The 27,602-nt window shown below is 42.7% G+C and overlaps 1 pseudogene; it reads left to right on the forward strand.

Moving 5' to 3' along the window:
- The first annotated feature begins 521 nt into the window (after window positions 1–521).
- LOC107978373 lies at window positions 522–26,596 on the forward strand (annotated as a pseudogene).
- The last annotated feature ends 1,006 nt before the right edge of the window (window positions 26,597–27,602 follow it).

The following is a 27,602-nucleotide window of genomic DNA, read 5'->3' on the forward strand; positions in this document are numbered from 1 at the left end:
TTCGGAGAGGTATGTTTTTTCTGGACTTTGGCTTGGGAATGTTGCTATTTTGGGAGGTTAATATAGAGGCTTCTATGCTTTTACTAGGAGCTATTTTGACTTTTCTCACTGTTGTAGCAATCTTAAAGAAGTCCAGAATTACATATCAGAAACCGAATGTAGTGAGAGATGGGGCGCGCCTAACAATAAAATATAAGAAAAAAGGACCTCCCGGGATGTCTAGTGACAAGGGAGTGAATAATTTGTTAAGAGAAACAACAATAAATAAGAAAAAAGGACCTCCTGGAATGTCTACTGACAAGGGAGTGAATAATTTGTTAGATGATTCTGTAAGTAAGTTTAAAGCTTTAAATCTTGATAGCTCTAATGACTCTAAAAGCTCAAGAGATAAAGTTTTAGAGGAAACAGCTCAGCTAGGTAAAAAGGAAACAAAAAAGGAGGGAGAAATAATAGGAGATAACCGGTCACACCCCGGTAAATTTAAGAGAAATAAAGACTCAAAACCTAGCCTCTGCCCTACAATGAAACTAGAGGCCTTGGAGCTGAGCAGCTCAGACTCTGAGATTTCAGACTCTAGCAAGGAAGCAGAGCTAGAGGAGGAGACAGCACGATACCACCCCGATAGATATCGGCTGCCAAAAACGAAAGCAAATATGAGGCCATCGCCTATTAATCCAGCGGGTGTGCTTCCATCAGCACCCCCATTATTTGGTACCGACTCCTTTTTACCATCAGAGGAGCGGAAAAAATTACAGATGGCTTTCCCAGTCTTTGATAGGGGAAAAGGCCATGCCTGCTATTCAACACTTCTTAAAGGCCTGGAATGCCTGGGGCTTTAAAGCCTCATAAACATTGACGCTCGGGCCAAGCGTCTCACCTCAAAACCTAAAAGGCCAAAAGGAAATGGTAAAATGGAAAGATATCTTAACTGATCTTTGGAGAGGCCCGGATCCTATTCTCATAAGATCCAGGGGAGCGATATTGTGTTTTCTCACAGGATGAAGAAAATCCCCTGTGGATCCCAGAAAGACTCAACCCGAAGAGCCCCTTCAGACCTTCAAAAGTCGAAACTCCACCCTCCCCCCGGGAGTTGAGAGCCGCTATTGTTATCCAGATTAACTCCTGTCCTTGGCGGAGAGATTGTATCGCTAAAGGGGTGGGGGTGGGATTGTTTGATGCAGCCGTTTGCGGATTGGTGTTACTCCTCTGGCTGGTCTGTAAGCTCCAGGGCTCAAACCAAGAGATCGCCCAAGCGCTTCCACTGATATTTGGCTAACAATGCTTAAGCAATAGGCCGCCGGCCAGACAGCTCTTGCACACCCGGAGCCTAGGCTCATTGCACAGGGTAGAGTGTCTGGTTTGAGCAGCCCCAATGAGGGATGCTGAGCAAAGGCATCGCACAGAGTTGCCTAATATACAGGCTTCTCTGAGAGGTACGTTGACCTGCATAAGGGTTACCTGCCCCGAGACTCCCTTTCCCAGAAAAACGGCAGAGGACAGGTCGAGAGTACTTCGGGTCAAGCTAACAGCCTGATGGCGACTCTCGTACACAGTCTTAATGTTTGATTTGGGAAGGTTCAACCTCTGCCTCTATCCCTCAACATATGGGTGACCTATTTGCTTGTAAAAATATAAAGCCTTTTCATTAATTAATAAAAAAGGGGGATATGTAGGGAGCCGGTTCCTGCATTATCCATTACAATAATGGTGCCTGAAGACACCAAGATGTAAATTACTTCACAGGCGCTGGGTAATCTCCATTCCTTTGATCTCTGCCTATCCCGTGGCTCATTTGGCCTGAGGAGCTGAAGCCATTCATAGGGTAACATGTCCCAGGCGGCTTGTCAGCCTTTTTAAGGGATGGGTTTCTTAGTTCAGTGTCTCCGCTCTAGTCTCCGCTCTGGTAAGATGCATTAAAGCTTGTCTGCAGAAGGATCCGAGTGTCCTGCGTGTATTTCTTGCTGGCGAGAAAATATAGCGGGCTCGGGACATACAAGAGACGGGGTCTCGCTATGTTGCCCAGGCTGGAGTGCAGTGGCTATTCACAGTCGCGATCCCACTACTGATCAGCACGGGAGTTTTGACCTGCTCCGTTTCCGACCTGGGCCGTAATGGATAATGCAGGAACCGGCTCCCTACACATAGCTCTGCCTGGCCAAGAACTTCCTATATAGACCAGGCTGGCCCTAAACTCACAGAGCTCCACCTTCCTCTGCCACTGATCAAGATTTTATATTTCAGGAAGACAATTGCTTGTTTTCTGCTGATTTGGTTGAGATTTTGAGTAGTTAAAAAACTATCTTGCCAAAGTCAAGGTTAAATTAAATATATATTTAAGTCTTTAAAATTTCCATGTTATAAGCAACTAGTTAAAAAGATCTGATTCCCTGTACATCTGTGATTGGACACACATGGAACTGTGTGTCCAAATTCTGTGTTTTATGCACAAGATTACAGAGTTAAGCATGTATAAGTTCTACACACGAAACATGGCCAATAAGTGCTGTTTCATGCAATACACACTGTATATGGACTGTCAACATAGAAGAGGAACAGTAAAGTTTCTTTGACATTTCTGCTTTTTTGAATCAATACCATTGAGTAAAAGCCTGCCAATAGGAGTCATGGTCTATGTCTATTTGCCTGACCAGGTAAACATTTGTTATTATACATAAGGGGGTGTACTTACCCATCAGAAAATGAGTCTGTTTGTGGTGTTTTTACTTTTGTCTCTGCTGTAGATGCATTATCCTACTGAGGCATAAATTCTAAATTTTGTCTCAGAAATAGAAGCTGAGTTAATACATAAAAAAAAACCTCTGTTCGATTGTTCCGTGTAATGATGCTAACTGTCACTGGCTCCTTTACATGTGGATGTATGCTTGTCCCTGCTGTCCCATAGTGAATCACTAGACCCTTGTCTGAGAAGCTTCTTTTTGCAGTAGATGATGATTAACAAGGGACTCACAACTGGTTAAGGTGCCCAGAGGCTCAGCCTCAAATGAGGCACCTACCTCACACCCCTTTCTCCCAAGGCTCAGGTATCATAGTAGAATTGGAGGTGTAAAGACTGTATGTAGGAGCCAGAGGTTGTGTGGATGACTAAACTCCAGGAAAATAACGCTTCCAGACACAGGAGGGGAGTTGCACATATGAACTCACAGCCTGCATAAGACCTGTGCAAGCTCAAGCCAACCCAAATTCCAGCATTGAAAGGAGATATGGGTTTCAAGTTCCACTGCTAGCTGAAGAACTATTGGCAACTGATGGCTGCTGGGGCAGGAAAGTCCCTTTTCTTTCAGTGTATGACCCTGCTAGGTTGACCATGCTCTAGTGGATGGCCTCATACCCAAGAGTACTTGGGCAGCACAAATTGGACACAACTAGTTTTCAAAGAGGGAAAAAAGTGGTGGGTGACCATGAAGTTGGTTGGGTAAGTAAATGGGGAGGGATCTGGGAGGAGTTGGGGGAAGGGAGGTTAATATAATCCAAATACTTTTAATAAAATTTGCCAAGAATTAATAAAACTTATTTTTTAGAGAAGAAGGAAAAAATTTACTTGATCCTAATAAGAGAAAATTACTTCTGTACACACATAGATTTGCTTATGTCTACATCCATCCACCATTTCAAAAATCCATTTTTTAAAAACAGCCCTAGGGATGGAACCCAGGACCTCACATGGCTAGGCAAATGCTCTGCCCATCACCTCCATCTCCAGGGAACTAAACAACACTCCATTTCGAGGTTTTAAATTTCATCAGACTCTTCTCTGATTTTTTTCTTAAGGGCGAATTTACACTAGACTTTGAATTAGAAGTACTCCTCCAGTTCTTGCCGGGTCCCGATTGGTTATATTTTTATCTACTAATGCTTATTAACCATATCAGGAAAACAGTCTGGGGGAGCAATCTGTCCTGATCTCCTTACTCACTGTGTCGCCATCACATTGCAGTAGGTTCTCGATAATCTGAAAAATGCCAAGATGCTCTTAGATAAATGAAACCCCAGAGAGGAAGAATTCCCAGCATGCTTTTGAAAATGGTCTGAAGAAAAACAAGCAGGCGACAGTGGGTTCTCTGTGGCTAGGGGGCCATTCCTGAGCTCTGGCCCAGGGCTCCACTGCCCAGTGTGGGGAGACTTGCTGTTCTGAAGCTCACGAAGCAATACACGACACAGAACAAGCTTGTCCTCCAGAAAAAGCACATAGAAGAAGACGCACAGCTCCAGCCACTGGCATTTAGAGAAAGCAACTCTGTCTGCGACAGGACGGTCACTCTTTTTGAGAGATGGGGGCTCATTACGGTGATGCCTAATGTCTTCAGAGTCGCTGCTTCTCCTTTCTCTGGATGGCCTGTGTTTATGGCAATAGAAGATATTCTTACGACTGCTCCAAAACACCTCATCAGAAAGCAGCCAAAAAAAGACTGACATTTTATCTCTACAGAGAGGTCTCAGAAACGCGTTCCTGAGTAGGCTTCCTTCTTTACTGTCTGGCACCCCCACCGGAATGCTGGGACTTTACAGTGAAAGCTCATCATCTCGGCCTGGGCCAGAGCTTGCATTCCCACTAGACTGTTCAAAATGCTCAGTTACCTGGAAGTGTTCTCCGAAGGTTCTCCGTCTGCAGCTTTGTCTTTTCATCTTGCACAATGCAGCCAGCATGTTCGCAAGGGCTTTCCTTTCTTTAGGAATCTCTGTTGGTCCCGAGCCATGTGGATGGGAGCCCAGGGTAGTAAAGCCAGGCCACTGACACTGCTTGGCTTATAAAGATACTGCCAAAGAAACATGCTTACAATAATAACGAACATCATTTTTTACTTGAGATAATTTACCAAATAATGGGGTTTTAAAAGTTGTTTTAAATCAGAATAGGAGATATATCTCAGTAGTAGTTTTTGTCTAGCTTGTCCCAGGTCCTGGGTTCAAAAACCACATTGAAAAAAAATACTATAAACAATATAGGCTTTTAGTTGGCAAAATATGTTTAACAAGTACAGACGTTGTGCTGGGGCGCATAGCTTAGTGATAGAATCCTTTTCCAGCATACACCGGGTAAGGTGGATAGCATGGATTAATAAAATGAATGAATGCATGTGGAATGCTATCTTGGATAAAAAAATTAAATCATCCTCATTGATATAAGGGAGGGAAAAATCCACTATTATAACCAATGGGCTGAAAGCTCGATGCATAGGAATAGCTGCAGCTCACACAACTGTTTGCATTCAGTAGACATAAATAGGAGCAGAGGTTTGTGCATAAACAAGCTAGTAATTACACGCTTAGGCTCTCAACCAGAGTCTTTTCCCTGAAGACCTGCGTGCGATTGCGTCATAGCTCAGGTTCAAGTTCTTTCATCAAGAGTCATGGGACGGAAGACACTTTCAAGCATCCGGTGCTGCTGGGTTTCCATCAGAATCCTGTCCTGCAATGCCGCCATTTAAGTTCACTTTGTGTGCCAGTGAACAGATTCTACGCCCCAAGCCACACCTTCCAAACTCCTCCCGGGGTCACTCATGGAGCTGTTTGATTCGTTTCAGTCTCTGATTTAGATATGTTTTTGTTTTTTCTTTTTTTATTATTAAAAAAAACTATTAGATGCTGCCACCAAAATAATTTTCTACTGTACATTTATTACAAGCTAATACAAACTTCTGAAAAGTTACTTGAGAAGAGATTCAAGGAAGACGGAGGCACTGTCACATTTCAATGGGCTGCATACATGCAACACTGATTAGTCCCTTTTTTAAAAAATGTAAGTAATCAAGTAAAGTTAGCTGGGCCAATTGAGCTCTTTCCATTTTTCTATTCTTTCACGACACTCAAAACTCTAAGACATTTTTATTGACTACTTAATATTACTACAATAGCTTCAGATTATTTCCTTTTTTACTATTATTTATATGCAACTTGTAAGAGTCAGTTCTCTCCTTCTGTCATGTGAGTGCCAGGAACTTAACTCAAGTTGTCAGGCTTGGTAGCAAATGCCTTTCCCTGCTGGGCAGCGCTGTCCCTCTTGTGTAGCTTTAGAAATGTTTGGAAGGATGTGGATAAAAAGTTTAAAGCATGGATATCAAGGTTTAACAGTGTTGAACAGGATGGGAACCACATGGTTTTAAAACCCAATTTCATTTTATTAATTATATAATTTCATTTTATTATTTTTCAGTCTGGGGGACAAAACCCAGAGCCTCGCTCATACTAAAAAGCACTCCATTCAGGAACTTGGCCCCTGTCCTTACCCAAATGATTTTAAGCACAGCCAGTTACTTGGTCTGGGCATGGGCTTTTCAGTTAACTTTCCCTGAAGGCATTTCTTCTTTAAAATGCCCTGAATTTTTATCATTCTTTGGGAAATGTTGGTCACCTGTTCTCAATTTTGTATACTAGGTCAGGATCTACTTAAAAATAAATTAAAAACCACATGAATGTTATTTCTGTCTGGAAAATGGGATCCAACTTCCATAGATGTCACAGGGTCCAAGTACACTGCTCCACAGCACTGAGGTTGTAGCTGCTGCAGGAGACACAGTGATGAATCACACTGTCCATTATTGGTAGGAAATGAGCACCTAAGGATTGAAGGCAATCTCTAGGTAACGTGCCAAATAAAAGTGACTTGACTAAAGAAATACTTTTTATAATAAGTACCTTCATTGTTAACTAATGTCCTCGGGGTCTACACTGTTCTCTGGTCCTAAGGGGCTTCTCTTGACCCTGCTGGAGAAGCATCAAAATAAAATGAATGATGACTCTAGTCAAACCTGTTTTATTTTGGCAGCGTCTGGAATTCATTCTTCTTACTGGGTGACAGGCCCACCAGGCTGCTCCATTTTATTTCATTGCCTGTGTGTGTTTAGTGATAATTATTATCAACCTTTAGAATAGAAAGCTAGGTGTGATTTCCCAGCTTTAGTGCTAGGTAGGGAGAAAGTGGGGAGAGAACAGTGACAGAGTTTTTTTTGTTTTTTGTTTTTTTTTTTCTTCTTCACAAATGGACATGAAATTCCTTATGGTGTAAGGAGAAAACACAATATGGAGGCTGGGAAAGGAATGAGGCTAAACAGAAAATCACTGTATATAGTAATTGAAACCTCCAGCTTGACTCGATTGGCTCAAGATTAAATATTAACACCACTTACTGTTTAAGGTTTTAAAGGAGCTCCTAAGAACGTGCAATTTTGCTCTTTTCTTTAGAGAAACGAAAACCAAGTGGCTGCAGTGAAGTAAATGTGTTTTGAATTATGGCCCCATGAATGTGAAGGGATGTTTCTGGGCACGGTGTCTGGCGTGCAGTGTTCTCATTGCTTGGAGCTGTTTAAGATTTGACATGGGCTGTATGGGGACCTTCGTCCCCCTTGAAAATCTACCACTGAGCTGCTCAGAAGAGATTCCAGCCACTGTTTGCCTTTCCTTTCCCAACAGTGCCTGGCACCTTGTGCTCAGCAGGAACTAAGAAATGGTGTGTCCAGGGTCAGTGAGGTGGCTCAGTGGGTAAAGGCACCTGCTGTCAAACCTAATGACTTTAATTTGTTCCTCAGGATCAACATTGTGGAAGGAACAGAGTTGTCTTCTGCTCACTGTGAGTGCCCCCCCCCCCGACAAATATTTTTAATTTAATTTTTTTAATTTAATAGTGTGTCTGAATTACTTAAGCATCACATTCAAAGCACTTTCATCTCCAAATGTAGAGAAAGGTCCATTTGTACTATGCTTATTTTCAAAATTACTGTCAATAAATGAGATCCTGTTTACCAAGAGTTAAAATATCTATTTAGAAAAATAAAAATAAATTTCCTTTCTTTTCTCTGTCATCCTATTCCTGTGACTTATTTGTTTCTTTAAGAGCAAACACAGTTGTCTTTTATGTTACTCTTGGTTTGGGTTGTTTTGTTTTTTGTTTTTCTCTGAGCACAGTATAGCTGTCTGCAGTGTCAGAGGAACACAGTAAGTTCAAGAGCCTGTGTGGGGACTGAAAGGCAGTCAAGGCCTGGCATTGACTTGGTAGATTATTTCTCTCCAATCACTACAGTGGGCTCAGTCCTTTTACTTCCTCATCTTCCTATGAAGTTCCTGGGCGTGAAGCCTTTCAACCCAGTTGGCTCCAGAATATAGCTCAGCCTAGTACTGAATGAAAAACAACAAACAACAACCACAAAAAAGAAACTAAGTTTCAGGGTTGAAGAGATGTCTCAGTGGTTAAGAGCATTGGCTGCTCTTCCAGTGGTCCAAAGTTCAATTCCCAGCAACCATATGGTGGCTCATAGCCATCTACCATGAGATCCAATGCATAAGGTACATGTGGATAGAGCACTCATACATTAAATAAATCTTTTTTAAAAAAAAAGAAAGAAAGAAAAGTAAAGGAAAAGATAGAAAACTAAGTTTCCCCGCCACAACATCATTTCCAAATCCCCCACCACCCCCAAGAAGTAAAACTGAATCACTGGAAAGAAACTGACAAAGAGTTAAGAAACTGAGTGGCTGCACTTGAGATCAAGTAGGATCCTGGGGCAGAGGAATGGGGAGTCTAGAGTGTAGACATCAGGGACATCAGTTCTGTGCTCTTTCTGGAGGGAGCCAAATACACAGGGGCAAAGCAGAAGTCTCCCCCTCGAGGCTGGTCATGTGTGCTCAAATCACATGAGGTTTGTTTATTTCCATTTTCAAATGCATCAACATTAAAACATCAGACTTGCCATATAAATGTCCAACTTCCCTGGAAAAATCAGAAGATCTGGGTCCGTATTTGCACATGAATTACCATCAACAGGGCTGAATAGAGGGTTCCACAGCATGTAGTCTGAGAGCCCTGCTGCACACAACTCGACCTGTCCACCTCTCTGCCACAGGCTTCCACTAGCCTGTTGTATAGGGTAAAGAGGTCTGAGGAAGGTTGCAAGTTTGTGACTTGAAACTTGCCTCTTCCTTTTAGAAACACACTTTCCCATCTAGATGTGAGCCAGTGCCTTCCCTTCTGCAGATGGTTTAGGATCGCTTACTGACACTGCCGTCTTCATGGGATGATCATGATGGATGCAAATATTTTTTAATGATTGGAGCAAAAGCACACTAAATGGAATAGCTGTTCACTTTCCCTGGTCATTTGGGTTAAGTATTATCGACTGGATGTGCTTTCTTTTAAAATACGACCAGGTACAGGTAGTTAATATATTGAGCAATATGTGGTGTGGAGTGCTGTCCTCTGGACCCGGCTTGACTACTACAGTTTTGAAATCAGAGAACCTGTGATTATCTTCATGAGGCCCACATGATACCAGATCTATTAACGTCCCTCATAGAACAAGGGAATGAGGAAGGTCATTAGACCCACACCCGGGATTCCAGTCTCTCCTCCTCCATCTGTCACTGTGCAGGGGTTGGACTTTTCCACATAAAACTGTTATGGGATCACACATACTCTCTTTGTAACCCTTTGCCTAGGCTCTTCTAAGTGAGCCAAATAAACTTCACCAAGTTATTCTTTGAAGGAATGCTTACTTTGGTCTGTCACTGGTGTCCTATTTGGGACAAGGAGATGTTTTCTCACATGTCCCAGGAAAAGTGACCTAAAAGTAATGTCTTTGAGAATCAAAAGATGGTTGCTGATCAGTTAGGGGCACCATAGCCAGAGAACTTAGCATTTCACAGTCTGGAGATCCCTCTGAGCCACTCATTCATGTTCTAGTCACTCCAAGTGTGTTCTATTTCTGACTTCTACTGTACTCACCCACCCCATCATTTAATGCTACTTCTCATGTACATGGAGTCTCTGCTCTCTCCCCAGGATCTGTGCTGAGCAGATGGGACCCACGGATGGCACTGCAATAGACCCCCGGTAGTTCTTCCCTCACCCCTTTCCTTCGCTTCCTTCTCTTTCTTTCTTTGCTCCAATTAGAAGTCCATTCGTACTTCTGTGATTCTTATTCCAAGTGTCAGAGGAGCACTGAAGGCCTTTAAGGGAAAACTCCTTCTAGTCAAGACAATAGAATCGATGGGTGGACCTGATGTTCCAGTTGGGCCAGTTCAATCACCTGGCCTAAGGACCACCTCAGGAAGTTGGGCCCACCTTCTGCCACACTAAAGAGATAGTGTGGGAAAATTATTTCCTTGATGAGATACTACAGGTTTCCCTCTCAGAATTCCCTATCACCCTCATTCCCCGGCAAATCCTTACAAGACAGCAGCCATGGGACCCTTTGGCTGGGTCTGACTACTTTTCTGGAAGGGGTAACTCTTCCTTTTTCTTTCTTTGTTTCTGTGTCTTGCTTTCAAATGCTGACCAGAACACTTTTTTCTCTTTGATCTTCCTTATTCTTTCTTTAATGTTCCCCTTGCGTCATGTGGCTGTTTATCTGCCATGTGTCTGACCTCGTCTCGCTCTTCTTCCAGGCAGCTGTTGGAATTCACTTTGCCTGCCATGAGGTGCTTTTCCTCTAAACTCTGATGAACTGTCCTCAAGCTCTTTAAGTCTGGGGTGGGGGGAGTTCGAGTCAGGGTTTCTCTGTGGCTTTGGAGGCTGTCCTGGAACTAGCTCTTGCAGACCAGGGTGGTCTCGGACTCACAGAGATCTGCCTGACTCAGCCTCCTGAGTGCTGGGATTAAAGGCATACACCACCACCGCCCAGCTTAAGTCTGTTCTTAACTTCTCTTATTAACAAGACTGAGAAACCCAAGAATGGGCTCCAATTTCCCCAGTGTCATCTAGCAACCATGAAGGGGGTTCCCCTGAGCCCCACTAACACAAACAGCCTATCATTTGAACTCAACCCTTCCTTTAGAATTCATACCATCATAACTTTCCCACCATTCCTAACTTGTCCTGTTTTATTTGTGTGCAGCAAACACAGCCTAAATCCTGGTGCTTCTTCGAGTGTTCTGCAAACACTATAAAACATGCTGCTTCAGGCTTTTCCTGGGTCACCTTTGTCCCCACATTTGCCTCTATTTCACCCCCAGAATAGGCTTATGCTTCTGCTGGCTCCTTTCCCACACCACTAAGAGACATGTCTGTACTTAACATTTTTTTTAATGTTGTTTACGTACGTATTTAGAGACAAGGTCTCCTTGTGTAATCCAGGTTGACCTGGAAGCTGTGAACTTCCTGCCTCAGCCTTCTGAACAGCTGAGATTACAGGCCTTATCCACCACACCCGTCTGATGTTTAACATACCTTACTGAAGAGTAGATAGTTCACGGGACACTTAAGTTTTTAAATTATGACTCCTGAGCCACGTCACACCTTTAATCTCTGACTTGGGAGGCTGTAAATTATCACAAGTCTGAGGCCGTCCTGGACTACAGAGTGAGATCCTGTCTCAACAAAAGAAAAGAAGCAAGCCAAAGCTGTCTAGGGTGGCGGTCATCTTGAGGCAGGCAGCTCCATACGAAAGGTGACATCTTTCCTGTTCTTTTCCTCCCCACCCCCCATCCCTCCTCCAGAAAATGGTTCAGAATATAATAATCTCTGCAGTGTGGGCTCCGCTCCCACTGGAGTCAGCCTTTTTAATCATTGAAGATAATATTGAACACTGCAGGCTAAAGCAGCTGTATTTAACTTATTCATTGGTACAAGAAGAATTTCTGGAAAGAAATTTCCATGACTTTTTGTGTCTTATGGAAATACCTGCTTACCCAAGAAAAGGACCATTTGCTGAAGGATCACCTTTGATGCCATCACATACCTGGTGTCAAAGCACACAGATGCCTTTTGTATTTTCAGAGGGATCCTGGGCTTCTGGGATGTCCTTAAGGAGGGATAATTTCCTCAGGAGAGGTGTGGAGAACTACCCGAAGAAAAGCATGTATTGAACCCCTACTGCACACACTGATGGGGCTGCAGAAGTGTTCTGACGTCATCACCCGATTCTCCTTTCCTTCCCCTGATGAGAATTTCCAAATGTTATCCATATGAGCAAAACTTAGATTCCAGAACTTGCTCACTCAGTTACCACAGGAACCAAAACTAAATGAAAACACACACACACACACACACACACACACACACACACACACACACACACACACAAACACCAAAACTTGAAAGGTGAGGATATACTGTGGGTTTGGGTAACGCTTATGTTCCAAACAGGTTTTAAATTTCGGGGTGGATACAAGAGAACTATTTCTCCCCCCCACCCACTCTGTGCAGGACTGTGAGAACTTTGATTAGAGGAGAAAAACCCTGTGTACAAAGCTTGGCTTCCAGCTTGCAATGCTTCTGCTGCTGATACTGAACAATGCATTATTCACACCTGTGTCAGACAGGGGAGGCGCCTCCTGGCTCAGTCAAGGCTCCAGCATCTCACATGATAACCAGCCTGCAGCAAGCACCTCCCCCCTTCCCCATTCCTCATTTCCTTCTTTGCTCCCAAAGGTATGTTGTATTTCACTGGAAAGCACTCTGTGACTACAGCAATAAGCACTATATAAATAATAAATGGAATGCAATAGAATCGGAATAGTCCTGGACCCCTGACTTTGGCTTACTTCCCAAAGCAGGCAGATTTAGACACGTAAAAGCTGCTCTGTTGACAAGCCAGTTTCCCCTCCTCCTCTCCCTAAAACTCATTTCTCTTGCTTACTGGAACTTTTGTGCGCCTGTTTGGAAGTAAAGGGATATTGACAGCCTTCCATCTCCAGTGTTCATGACGGCTGTGTTCAGTGTCAAGTGTCCCTGTGTATGAAGTATGAAGAATAAAGGCAGAGGAGGGAGTATAAAAGAAGTGATAACGAATACCAACACAAAGCTAAAAAGCAATAACCAATTGCTCTCTTTGAGCCACGTATCATGCTGGGGTGATACAGGAATACTTTGAATCTTGAGACACAGGCTCCATGTCCAAATGAATGGCTGCTGTATATTATAAACTGTGATCCTTCCAGGAATGTGTGACAGCCAAGACAAAAAGTCTGTTGCTGTTGTGGAGTTCACACCAGACAAGCTTCTCCTTCGCTCTTGGATGGGCTTTGGGGGCTATTAAGGAAAGGATTTTGATGGAGAAAACAGCTGTAGAGATTCAGAACACAAGGGCATCTAATAGGCAAGTGGATCCATTGCTGACAGATAACAAGAGTTGAGTCCAGATTACAGAAACAGGAATTCACACTAAGGCTGCTTCTCACTGTGTGTGGGGAGGCCTTACAAACAAATCCTCAACCGATCATAGAGCCTTGTAAATTTCACAATACAAGAGAAGTGAGTTGGGAGATAAACTTTTACTACTGAGAGAGGCTTGAACCCAGGTCCTCTACATATGAGGCAGGCACCCTTCTTGGGTACAGCCCTTTTCATTGTCTCTGAACCAGGACTTAGGGTTTGTAAGTATATGGACCATGAGAACCATGGAAACTTGATCTGTTTATTATGATCTGATATAGGATCTTAGAGCATTCTCTTATTATCTGAAAGTTATTGGAGGTTTTTGTAATCTAATGTCTGCAGCAGCTAAAGGGATTTTATTTACTTCCAAAACAACTAATTATATCAAAGACAACCATTCTATAGTTAGTACACTGGGGGTAGGGGTATAGCTCAGTGGCAGAGTGCATGCTTAGCCTATCTATGGGAGGCACTGGGTTCAATAACCAGTACACACGGTCACTCAAATATTCAAGAGCTGAAGTCCTTGTGTCTGATGCTGATGGAAAATGAGAACTGGAAGAATAATTTGACCTATACTTTCAACTCTAACTTTTGTAAAGTTAGATTAAGACCCTCCCTGCCTGGGGGCTGGAGAGATGGCTTAGAGGTCCTCTGCTCTTCCAGAGGACCTGAGTTCAACTCCCAACAACCAAATAGTGGCTCACAACCATCTGTTATGAGATCTGGTGCCCTCTTCTGGTGTGCAGATATACATGGAAGCAGAATGTTGTATACATAATAAATAAATAACATCTTAAAAAAAAAACAAAAGACCCCCCCTGCCTTAAGAAGCAGCAACAGGATTAAGAACACTTGCTACTCTTGCAGAGATTTGGTTTCTGGCACCCACAGACAGGCTCATGGCCAGCTGTAACTCCAGTTACAAGGAATCCAATCCTCTCTTCTGTCCTCTTCTAGCTCCAGCACACATGTGATGCTCACAAACTCACTCAAGCTCACACACATACACATAGCTTTTTCCTAAGGAGAGATATTACTTTAGTTGGGGAAAACTGTTTTCCAAGATGTTTATTGTTTCATCTCTTAATGATGAAAAGCAAATCCCAATGGTGTATTTACCTGTTACCACCTAAGGCTGTGAGGATGCCAAAGGTCTGTGCCTCCACACAAGGCCATATTGTTGCCCAAGGGCCATGCTACCACATGTGGCCATCTAAATCTGAATAGCTTGCACTGCCATCTGAGGGCATGGAGGAATCTGGCCTCAAGCTGAGGCTGAGGACTATATCTGAGCCTGTGACCTCACTGCAGCCAGGGTCTAAGTTGATGTCCATGGTTTCTAGTATCATCAAATGCTGAGCAGATGCCCAGGATCTGGGACACTACCTGTGGCCATGATGGAATCCTGGGACTGTGGTACTGCTGGTCCCATTCTAATCTGTGTGGCTTGACTGAGCTGCCACCAGGGCAATAGTGACAGCCCGGCCCAAACTGATGCTGATAGCCATGTCTGGGTCCATGGTCCTGATGCAGCTCGTGTCTCTGTTGATTTCTGTTGCCTGTGTTACTACAGTGACCCATCTGAACCATTTCTTGAACCATGTGTTGAAGTAGGGGGCTGTGCTGAGCTGGCCCCACACTTCACTGGCCTGGAGAGAGCCAGCCTCCCCTCATTGGAGAGCTGACAACCCCCTGCTCCCACCCCTAATATGAGGGCTTCTTCCTCCACTTGGAAAAGCTGGTTCCACCCCTCACCACGGGTGTGGGAGAACTGGCTCTGCCCCTCAGCTGAGGGAGGGGAGTGGTCCCAGCAACCTGGCACACATCCAAGGCTTTGAGTTGGCACTCCCCAACATCTACCCTATCTATGACCTGCTGGAAAGCGGGAAGGGACTGGCCCTGCACCATAGCTACAGAATCTTCATGACTGGGGCAACAGCGGGATATCTAAGAGGAGATATGGTGAGGGTACAGCATTGATGAGGTACCAGTGAAGGGACCAACCCCGTTTTGGCAGCCATGACAGTCTAACACGTGTTTCCCTGACCTTGCCTTGGTCACTAGGAGGTCAGATGCCCGCCTCATGGCAAGGAACCAATCAGAAGTGAGCTAGTGGGGCTATGTTTTACAGTTCTGGGTGTGCTTTACAGCCAAGTCCACAGCAGTGGCTTACAGAGCATAACAACCACCCTGGGAGGACCTATGGACCACAACAACCAGTTGACCAATCAACACAGGGCAGGGCATCCAAGCCTGGAAGTGCACCAATCCTGAGCCTGTACATACCCCTAGACACTCCCCTTACTGTCCTATAAGATCTCTGTCCCGTGGTTTCTTGGGGTCTTTCCCCAGCCATCCTCTGTGATGGATGGATGAAAGGCAGAAGCTAATGGTGTTAGCTCGTTAAACAACTGCAATAAAAGACTCATTGCTTTTGCATCGAAATGGGCCTCTTGGTGATTTGGGGGTTCAGAATTTGGGCACAACACCAGAAGCTAGAGGCCTTGAACCAGACCAAAGACTCACTGCAATGAACATTTACAAGTAAAGCTGTGAGGACAAAAGGGCATGCTGCAGGATACACAACAGCTCCCAATGCTACTGAGACTGATGAAGAAGCACAGGAGAGATGGGAAAGATGGACGAGCAAGGTGGGGGGTTTTGTTTGTTTGTTCTGGTTTTTGTTTTTTCTTTAGTTTGCTTTTTAAATATTCTTATTGTTTAGGTGGAAGCTCAACCTCAGCCACTCACTCTCCCCCATTCCAGATCACACCCCTCAGAAATCCCACCAAGAGTCAGCTCCTCCCCTGGAGCTGTTCAAGACAATCCAATCACTACGCCAATTGCTAGGCCTGCCACGTGATTTCTCTCCTGCCTTTCCGAGAGTCACCCGGGAGTTGCTTTGCTCTGTTTATTAAATCTGGTCTTATTTATTTGGTTTGATTTGGCTTATTGCATCAGCGGAGAAACCCACAGCTGAAGATTTTAAAAATACTTGTCAATTATTTGCATTATTACTTCTTTTTCCTTTGGAGAGGGACACTACAATGGTGAAGGGACTGGGAAATGAGTGGGATTGATGTTCGTGATGTGAAACTCCCAAAAGAATCAATATAAATGTGTATTTAAATAAAAAGAAAAGAAATGGGTTAATTGTGTAATGTTTAGATCCAGTTAGCTATGTGTGTCCTCTTGTCTCTTCATGGTGGTCACTGTTAGAATCTTTTATCCCCTCCTTTTCAAATGCACAGTGCTCTACTGTCCTTTGCAGTCGCCCTACAGGGGCACACTAGAACTTCTCATTCTTACCTGTTACATTTGTTTTTGTGTAGAAGAAATTCTTGTTAATGAGTTTGAATATTTCTTGTGTGAGCATATTTACATTTGCACCTGTGTCAGTGTGTATGGAGGCCAGAGGAAAACCCAGGGCCACTCCTCAGATTTTATGTGTTAGCCAGGATCTCTCCCAGGCCAGGGACTGGCTGAGTACACCTGGCTGACTGGCTAGTGAGTCCCAGGGCTCCTCCTGCTTCCACATCCCTGATGCACTGGCCTTGTGAACTGCAGATCACCATACCCAGCTTTTCTCACAGGGTTCTGGGGAGGGAATGCCCCCACATTCTCTTGCTTGCAAGACAAGTACTTTATAGGATAGACCTACTTCCTCAGCCCAGGCTCTGAACGTTTCTGTGGCTATTATTTTCTAAATGTAGTTATTAGGCAGAAGCAAATAGGGCAAAGGGGGTCAGAAAACTCAGCCTAAGAACAGTTCTGTCCAGTCACATTAAGCATTTATAAAAGCATAGCCTTTGTTTGGTACTGCCTCGCTTTGCCCTTGATCACCGAGCATTGTGTTGTCAAACCAGCTGAGAGAAGCATGGGTCTTCTGGTTTATTTGTTGTTGTTTTTTTTTTTAATTTTGTTTTGTTCTTTTAATGTGTGAATCTTATTTATAATCAGGAACTGTTTGCTTTGTGCTTCTTCATGAAGTATGGCTATCTGTTTGAAAGTGTTTAAGAGCAGCTCCATGTAATGGCAAAGAAACTGATCAACGCTTAAGCCTTTTTTTTTTTTTTCTTGGTGTGTGGTTCTATCATTTTAAAAATGCATAGCTATTGCAGGACAAAGAAAGTAAATAGCAACAGAGGGAATAATGGAAGCATGGCTAAGAGCCTATTTCCAGTTAAAGCATAATTATAGTATAGAGAACAATATGCCTTCCTTATTTTCATGGCACATTTAGAAAAATGCAGTAACACATGAATGACTAAAATAATAACTTGAATAATATTTTACAAAGCCCTTTCTTACCCATTATCTCTATAGTCTTACCCAAAGTAAAATACTGATCTACAAATGGCTAATAATACCTTTAATTTGCTTTTCCACTTTTATTTTAAGATAATCATTACTACAAAGATTTAGAGTTTTAAAAAACATCTAAGTACAAATGTCACCAGGGGAACTACTTTACAGAATAATATACCTTAAGGGGGGACCAGTTTGTGAGTGCTTATTCTCTAAAACCAGTAGAATTCAGGACTGAACTCAAGTCTTTGTCACAGATGTCAGAAAGCAAATTTCCTGAGGTTTTGTAGCCTAAAATACCAATGGAAATCTAGGTGTGATAAAACACAGGATCTAAATTTTTCATATACTGCAGCCACCATTAGGAGTTTGTTTTAAAATGGAGATAAATTTTGTGACACCATCCAACTGGTACTGGGAGGGATGCTGTCTGAGCAGGGGAGGGAGATTGTCATTGTCAGAGGATGGGGCCCGGCAGGCTGATTCCTAACTGATGGAATGAGAGCTAGATTCACATGGTCCCTTTTTGGTTGGTCATAGATGTTCAAGGGATGGTGCTTGGCTCCAGAGGCTGACTTTAGGCGCTCTCTCGGGTCAGAGAATGTACAGAGACATGCTTGACAGTGGTTTCAGTCACAGCAAGGCCTGTGGAGACCCAAGGTGAGGCAGCATGGATCCATCCAGGGGCCCAGGGCGTCTCACAGTCCCACGCCAGGTGGTGTCCAGATTCCTGTAGTCCTGACTATGGGGAAGAAAGCAGGCTATTTATTTTATTTTAGAAATCTAGTGATGTTTACATTTTCCAGAAGAGGGACCAAGACAGATTTCCAGTTTTATCAGCTAGGTCAGATAAGAGAATAGACTCAGGGTGGAGCATAGTGATGTCTATCTCTCAGCCCCTCAGCAGGCTTGTGAGAATCAAAGTCGGCCTGAGGTATACAGCAATATCCATACCCAACCCACCCCCAAAACAGAAAAAAAAAAGAAAGAAAGAAAAAGGTGAGGCAAAGAAAGAAAAGGTATTCAGGAATTGCAACTTGAGTGCGGGACTTAACTGCCAGGATGGGACAAAGCAGGGCATAAAGTCAGAGACCCTAGTACACTGTAGAGGGATGCTGTTCCTCACTTGGTATAGGAGTATAGCTGACACTGAAGTCTAGTGGAAAGCTTGAGGACAGCTGAGCTCAGAGTCCTTCTGTAGACTCAATTGGTCCAGCAGTGTAGTGTTATGAAATAAACTTTTCCTACGCTGTTAAGATGTGTCTTTGCCAAAGCATCTTCTGATTGCTTTAATAAAAGAGCTGACTGGCTAGTAGTAGCCTGGCAGGAGGTATAGGCAAGACAGCCAGACAGAAGATGCTCAGAGGAAGAAGAGCAGAGTCTAGGGAGTCACAAGAGAGGCAGAGAGAAGCAATGCCATGTTGAAAGAAGGTACAGCCATGTGACAGAGGGTAATTAAGAAATAAGGGTTCTGTGGTGGTGCATGCCTTTAAGCCCAGCACTGTGGAGGCAGAGTCAGGCAGATCTCTATGAGTTCAAGGACAGCCTGGTCTACAGAGTTAGTTCCAGGACAGACTCCAAGGCTCCAAAGCTACACAGAGAAATCCTGTCTTGAAAAAAAAGGGGGGGTGTAATTTAAAATGTAAGAGTTAGCTAGTAACTATCTAGCCTGAGCTATTGGCTGAGCATTTATTTTTAACAAAAAGTCTCTGAATGGTTATTTGGGAGTGGCTGCTAAGACACAGAGAAACTCTGCCTACAGTATAGTTCACTTTCAAGAGAACCTGATCCAGAAGCTGGATGGTTAGAACTAGGAAGCAAAGGTCTAAGTAGCTCAGTAGTAGAGCACTTGTACACCAAGTGCTTGGTGTACAAGTGCTCTACTTGTACACTAGTACAATACCTGCTCTACTAGCAGGTATTAGGCCCTGGGTTCTCTATTCAGTACTGGATGGTGAGGGGTCTTGTGGAACAAATAGGAAAAACTATTATTTTCCCAGAAAATGGAATGAAGTCAGTGCTATAATTTGAAACCTTAGAGGTCCACGTCAGTTAAATCCTTGTTCTCTAGTATGGCCCTATCAGTTGGTTTAAATGAGACTTAACCTGCTTTGGCTCACATATTTGAATGCTTGGTAGTCAGTTGATGTAACTGTTTAGGAAGGATTAGGAGATATGGCCTTGTAGGGGAAGGTTTGTTGTTGGGTGGGCTTTGAGGTTTCAAAATGTCAGCCATTCCCAGTTAGCTCTCTCTCTCTCTTGTGTTTGTGGGTCAAGATGCAAGCTCTCTTCTACTGCACCATCACCATGCCCGCCTGCCTGCTGCCATGCTCCCTGCCATAATGATCATGGACTCACCCTCTGCAACTGTAAGCCTCAATAAACTCTTCCCTCTGTAAGTTTCCTTGGTCATGGTATCTTTACAGCAACAGAAAAGCAACTAAGGCAGGGAGCTATGAACACTTCCTGAGGCAAGGCTTACCAGGAGGTGTTGCCTCCTCTGGGAAGCTAAGATTCTTTATTCCTGGGTGCCATGATACTCCCACGATAGTGAGCAGCTTTGGTAGATACCCAACTAAGCAGGGACCAAAACCTCCACAGCTAAGAGCCAAACTTAAGCTTTCCTCTTCGCTAGTTGATTCTGTCAGCTACAGTATATGGGATACGTAAACCAGAAACATACTGTGTGTGTGTGTGTGTGTGTGTGTGTGTGTGTGTGTATGTATGTATGTGTGTAGTATCATTACCAAATGCTCTGTGTTATACATCATTGTGTATGCTCTACTCTTATCTAAGCAGTAAGCACTGTAGATTTGTTCGCATCTACATCATCCTAAGCATGTAATACTTTGAGGTAAGACAGCATTATGGCACAACTATGATATCATGGGTGATAGGAATTTTTCAACTCCTTACAGCTTTAGGTAACCACCACAGTACGTACAGGTCATCACTGATGGAGAAGCCACTAATATGTGCATCACTCGTTACCTCTTCCCTTGGTGCTGGGGATAGTATCCAGAACCTTGTGTATGCTAAGTATACACCTTTCCAGGGACCAGCCCCAGCCCCAGCCCCATAGTTGCTATTGCTCTGTCAGAATCCTATGGCCTAGAAAGCAGCACTGACATAGATTTCAATCTAAGATAATTGGCTTTAGTTCCCATATCAATTATCTCAGTGTTTTTCCTTTCTTAGTTCTTGGAGCCACTATTTTAAGATTTCCATCATATGATAGCCATTATGATGGGAGGGAAGCTTGATATATAGGGTCTAGATAGCCACCTCCCTTGGTCAGTTAATGAATTTGGCCATCAGCATGATTTTCCAAGAGACTCATCCAGGTTTGGTTCCTGATTTCAAAGCCCAAGCTTTCCCCACATTCTGCATGTTCGTTTTACTGATTACCAAGTCGAGTCAAGTGGAGTCTCTCAACTCCTACCCACCCAATCATGACTAGTTTCAGAGACTGCTCCTGACGTGGTGTTTCTATGTCTCTCCATTTGTTCTTAGTTCATTCAAGACAATTGAATTTTTAAGTGGTTTGTATCCTTAAAAAGTTGGTAAAAAATGTATCAAGACATTACCATTTGGTTTAAGTTTAGCTCGCTCTGTGACTCAGCCCACAAAGATAATTACAGAATAAGATGTTAGGGTGGCTTTGCAATGCAAGTTTCAGTGCTTTCTTTAGAGACCAACAAAAGGATGATACAGAGTAAAAATAGGAGGCTTACAAGATGCAATGAAAACTTTCCTGACTCAGGAGATTATTTAGCTTCATTGTGATCTAAAAATAAACAAACTGTCTTTACGAGTGGTGTTTTCCTTGTCTTTTGCCATTTAAGTTTGCTCCTTAAGCCTTAGTTTTCATCTATTTATTAAAGTATAGCCAGAGTGTTAACTTTGACTGCTGTGATTCATCATAATGTGTTATTAATGAGTTGATAAATAAGAAATGAATAGCAAGATGAACGGTGAATAAGTTTTGAATCAGCAAATTATTTTGAGCAGTGGGTTAGAACAATGGCTGATGCTGAGAGCATCAATGGTTTGTACTTTTGTATATTGTTTGTGCAAAAGGACCATATGGGACTAAACCACTCTACCAGGAAGCTTTAACCCAGGTCATATAAATTAGTCACAACATATAAATATTTGTAAGAAAAAAACTCATAAGGAGTCTGGCATGGTGGGACATGACTTGTAACCCCAGCATTCAAGAGGCTGAGTCAGGGGCATGCAAGTTCCAGGTCAACACAGGCTACAAAACAAGATTTTATATCAAGGGAAAACAAAAACAAAACAAAACAAAACAAAAAATCCTGACACCACCAGCAAGAAACTCATAAGGGAATTTCAAGTTTCACTGTGTTTCTGTCTCAATGACCATTTCAGGGTTTTAAAGAAGTGTGTCAATTTCTTCCATGTCTATTTTCATTAGAGAAATAGCAGGCCAAGTAGGCTAGACAAAAAATTACTTAGGAGAATCACATTGTTGTGTTAGTGATTTGAGAAAAACGGCCCCCAAAGGAAATGGCACTATTAGTGGAAAGGGCCTTGTTGGAGTACGTGTGCCACTGTGGAAGCAGGATTTGAGGTCTCATATATGCTTAAGCCATACTTAGTGTCTCAGACCACTTCCTGTTGATTGCAAGTGAAATTATAGGACTTGTTCTCAGCTCCTTCTCCAGCACCATGTCTGTCTGCATACTACCATGTCCCACCATGATGATAATGGACTGAACCTCTGAAAATTTAAGCTACCCAAATTAAATGTTTTCCTTTATAAGAGCTGTGGTCATGGTGTTTCTTCACAGCAATAGAAACCCTAACTAAGTGATTTTCTTGGAATTCTTCACTGTGTCCTGTTTGAAATATTTTTCTTCTTATTTTACTATGAGTGTTGAAGTGTTTTTTTTTTTAAAAAAAAACATTACTTGCTTTTTGTGTTAATGTTTCCCTAACATTAACATGATATATAACATTTTTTCTAAATTCTGCTATTTTAATGTTTGAAAAATATTAAATAACCCCAAATTTATAAAAATTGCAGTAGATCAGGGGAGAAAGGGAGGGAGAGGGAACTTGGATTGACACATAAAACAAGTTTGTTTCTAATTTAAATAAATAAAACAATCACAGTAGATAGTTATATATTATGTATACATATGAAGCATATTCATATATCATATATTTTCATGGAAATATCTTAGTCTAATTGTCTTTTACCTTTGAGTTTGTATAGATTTTTTTAAGTTTCTGGAGAAGATACAATGTGCATTGAAATGATAAAAGGTGGCATTGATTAGCTCTCCAGTCGCATTAATGTAACACAACCCTGGGGTTCTACTTGCTTCCATGCCTTTGCATTAATAATGCATGAACATATTTGCAAACAAAAGTTTGCATTTCTGGGCCAAAGGGTTCTTGGGAGAGGCATTTTGTTCAGAGATCTTTCACAGTGTTACACATAAATTTGGACTTTTATTTTGGGGAGTCTTGCCAGGTCCTTTCTAAATAAATTTCCTAATAGAACTCATAGCTGGGTAGTGTGTGTGTATGTATGTATGTATGTATGTATGCATGTATATGTGTGTGCTTGCATGTGGGTGCATTGCACACTGAGGCCAGAGGTCAACAGCTGGTGTCCTCCTCTATCATTGCTTGCCATGATTTGATTTTATTTTTTGTGTAGGGGGATACACTTTCCATGGTGTGTGTGTGTCTGGAGGTCAGAAGACAGCTTTTGTGAGTTTGTTCTCTTCTTCCACATTTATTTATTTTATGTAGTTTCTCCAGTCCTCTTGCTTGTACAGTGGCTTTACTGACTAGGCCATTCTCCTAACCCCATAGCTGTTTGATAAGTGATCTGAGCTAATTTGGTAATGACAGCATCTGTTTTGGAAACAAGCATCCTGGATATCTCTTGAAAATTTTTCATGACTCATACAATGAGGAAAAGTGTTTCTCTTATCATCAGTCTGTTTATTAAGTAAAATCAAGATGTTGTGGTCTTTCTTCATTTAGCTGACTTTTAAAAGACAATTTCTCTGTACAGAATGGGAACTCTTGCTCTGCTTGCTGATCCGTAGAGACTCAGGCAAGCAGCCTAGCCCCTCCATCTCCAGCCTCTTGCCTTCTCCATCATGAGCTGAAACAGATCCTTCTTCCCCTAAAAGAAAAGCTTTATAATGAGAGTTTTATATGAGAGATTTGTCCTTTAGAGACACAAAGTATTCAAGCACTATACTGTTTCTCTTTTTCTTTTCATCTGCTTGAAGTGAATTATAACACATTGATATATGTTTAAAAATAATGTGAATTCTTAGCCAAAGGAGCTTATATTTGTATATTCATTGTAATTCTGTGTTTCAACTGAAAACAGATCCAGAAGTCTACATTTTAAACAAATAGGTGTTCAAAGCACTGTTAAACACTTAAAAACTTGTTGGGGACTTGTGCTGTCTTCTGTCTTTCACATCAGATGATGAAAAACTCTATCAGAAAAAGTTGTTTGAACTAGCCTGGTGACACTAGCCTTTAATCCCAGCACTGAGGAGGCAGAGGCATATAGACTTCTGTGAGTTTAAGGCCAGTCTTGTCTACATAGTGACTTAGTTCCAGAACAGCCAGAGCTACATATTGACACTCTGTTAAAAAAAATTGCTTGTGGGGCTGGAGAGATGGCTCAGAGGTTAAGAGCACTGACTGCTCTTCCAGAGGTCCTGAGTTCAATTCCCAGCAACCACATGGTGGCTTACAACCATCCGTTATGAGATCTGGTGCCCTCTTCTGGTGTACAGATATACATGGAAGCAGAATGTTGTATACATAATAAATAAATAAAATCTTTAAAAAAATCGCTTGCAAATACTGGTTTTAGAGATTTATATAATCAGAGGATCACTGCTTATATGGCTTACACAAAGCCCTACATGCCTAGGAGAGGGGAGTGTGCCTGTGCTATGCATGTGTCAGAACACAAAGAACCATCTGAAGTAGGGTCTCTCCTTCCACCATGTGGGGGCTGTGGATCAAATTCAGGCTGTTGGGTCTGGTGACAAGTGCCTTTACTCCCTGGGCCATCTCTCTGACCCAAGTGGTTCTTTCTTCATCATGGAGAAAATGTTCCTTCTGAGTGGCTAAGATGTCAATGAGGTCTAACAGGTAGCATTTACCTGCATCATGCTATGGCAGTTATTCTCTGAGCTGCACCAGCATGTTGCTTCCTTGAGGCTGCACAGACCCCAGAACACAACCAACAGCATCCTGCCTGCCTACCTACTTCTCCCAACTAGAACCTCTTACATCCTACTTCCTAGCTTTTTTTTTTTTTTGGCTAATGTCTCCCTGATGAGCATCCTCAGATCAACTCCTTGCAGCAGTCTGATAGGCTATGAAGGATAATTGTGCTTGAAAATGAGGCCAGATTGTTAAACAATTAAAAATTGCTTTCCCAAATAAGATGGTGCATAAAGAGTTCATGTTTTACTCCCCTGGCTTGGACAAACTCCTTTCCTCATAACCCCAACAGTTACCCAGACTGTCTCAAACAAGTGACCAGAAATCACATACAGAATCTCTTTATGTTTCCGCCCTTTTTTTCAGAGCAAGCAGTTGCCATGGAAACAAAGACTGGCTAAATTTGGCTAGAAATATTTGCTGTTACTTGTGCCTCATATTAAACACAGTGTTTTCCTTCCTTCAAAGTAGGAGAGGTGACCTAAAGAGCAACACTCTTGGGCATATATTTACTGTTTGTTTCTTCTGCCCTCCCTCTCTTCCTCCATCCCTTTCTTTTTCTCTCCCTCTCTTTGTCTCTTCCTTACTTACATTTTAATAGCCCCAGCTGGGCTCTAACTCATGGTCTTCCTGTCTCAATCTCTGAAGTGCAGAGATTGCAATGTGCCATCACGGTTGGCTCATTCTTAAAACATTATTTTATGTTTGCAGTAATTACTTTTAACATAATTTTATAAACTTTATTGTAAAAAATACTTGCAGATAAACAAAAACATCACTCACCCCAAATAACCAGACCTGAAGTCTATACAATGCCATGAACTTCTATACAGTTTGAACAGGCATTTGGAACAGAAGCTGTGGAGGTTCCTATTAAATTTTATATTTTCAATATCAAATGTATCTTATGTACTCTCCACCACCTAAAACAAAATAAAGAAATTATGACAGATTAAAACTAGAAAAAAAATAGCTTTATCTCTCTTTCATAACCAGTGTCCATCACTTGCATCTGTCTACAACAATTACAAGTCCTAGATTGAGATTTACTCTGTATGTCAGCTGTTGTTCCATCTGAGAGATAAGGAGATCGGCTGTAAGAAGTTAAATGATGCTTCAAGACCGCTGATGCTGTTTGGACATGACTTGAACTTATCCCGCTATGGTGTATGTGTGGAATTTTGATTTTTTGAGATGGGGTACTACTACCCTGTTTAGGGGCACTGAAATTCTTGCACTCAAGACATTCTTCCAGTAAGTTTTCCAAGTGACTGGGGCAAATGACTTTATGCATTGAAATTTAATTCTCATTAAGAGACATTTAGAAGGCAAACTCTGAAGATGATGGTTAGAGGTGGCTTTTAGGGACGAGTAGGACTGAATGAGGTCATTGATGTGGAGTTCCCTAACATAAGAAGAGACACCGGTTTTCTCTTCTGGTCCCAGGCGCTTCTGGAACTACTGGATACCATTCAGACATAGCCAAGTCCAATAATTGCACCACACACAACCAGTCCCAGAAATGGCATCAAGAAACCCCGGTCACAAAGATACGAATCTCTTAAGGGGGTCGACCCCAAGTTCCTGAGGAACATCCACCTTGACAAGAAGCACAACAAGAAAGGCCTGAAGAAGATGCAAGCAAACAATGTGAAGGCCATGAGCATGTGTGCAGAGGCCATCAAGTCCCTTGTGAAGCCCAAGCTGGTTAAGCCCAAGATGCCAAAGGGCCCCAGTCACAAACTCAGCCATCTTGCTTTCATCGCTCACCTCAAGCTTGGGAGGTAGATTAGAAGCTACATGGCCAAAGGTGGTAGGCTCTGCCAACCAAAGCCCAAGGTTCACACCAAGGCAGAGGCCTCAACCCCAGCTAAGGCTCAGGCTTCGGCTCCAGCTCAGGCTCCCAAAGGTGCACAGGCCCCTGAGAAGGTCCCATAGAAAAGGTTTCTGTCTGCCTCTGTGAAGACAGATGGAGGGGCGGGGCGGGGGGGGGGGAGGGGGGGATGACTCATGCAGACACCTTGGACTTTGCCAGCCGGAAGGCCACCACCAGATGCAGTCTCTTGCCCTTCATCCTGCAATATATATATTGAATATATATATATAGAATATACAAAACTCTTTTCTCTAAGACTTGCCTGGTCGCTGGAAGCTATTAGCAAGAGACTCAGACAAACACAGTTACTGAGTGAGGATTCAGACAGAGGTAAGACTGATACCAGAATATTCTGCATTCTGAGGCTGTGCACATGTCTTCACTACCTTCCATCTCCATTTTTCTAGATAGCTTATAGTTCCACAGAAATTGACTTATTCAAAATTCTAAAATTGTTTTTGCAAAATTGAAAACTTTTCAGTCTTCCAAACCTGTGGTTATATTTTACGTAACTTTCAATTCCCAGAAATATGGCATATTACATAACTTGAAAAATATTTTGCTACAAAATACCTGTAAATGCAGGGGAAATAATTGATGCCTAACTGATTTTATAAGTGTCATCTGCAGGAGACAGGAATGCAGGCATGTGCATGTAGGGGTCTTGGGGATGGAGTCCTGTGCAGAAGGGGCTGGTGCAGCAGGAAGTCCAGAAGGCAGGAGGATGATTTTAAGGGTCTCCAGGATGTGAAGCTTTGTACAAGACAATGAGCTCAATTCAATCCCTGTGCATGAATTAGGAATTTTCAAAAGGGAATGGGTATGCTGGACACAGCAGCATATGCCAGGGCTGGGTAGTGGAGGCAGAAGAATGAGAAATATGGCTGGCTACATTGTGAGTTTGAGGCCAGGCTGGGTTAGTAAGACATTGTCTCAACCAAACAAAACACAAAAATACCAATGGCCTTAGTGAAATTGTAGACTAGTAAATGCAAACTCTCTTCCACAAGCTACACCCCCAGCCTCAGGAGCAAGCGCAAAGGTATCTTTTGACTAGCCCACACTAGC

Source organism: Cricetulus griseus (genome assembly GCF_003668045.3).
Source record: "Cricetulus griseus strain 17A/GY chromosome 1 unlocalized genomic scaffold, alternate assembly CriGri-PICRH-1.0 chr1_0, whole genome shotgun sequence".
Taxonomy (NCBI): domain Eukaryota; kingdom Metazoa; phylum Chordata; class Mammalia; order Rodentia; family Cricetidae; genus Cricetulus; species Cricetulus griseus.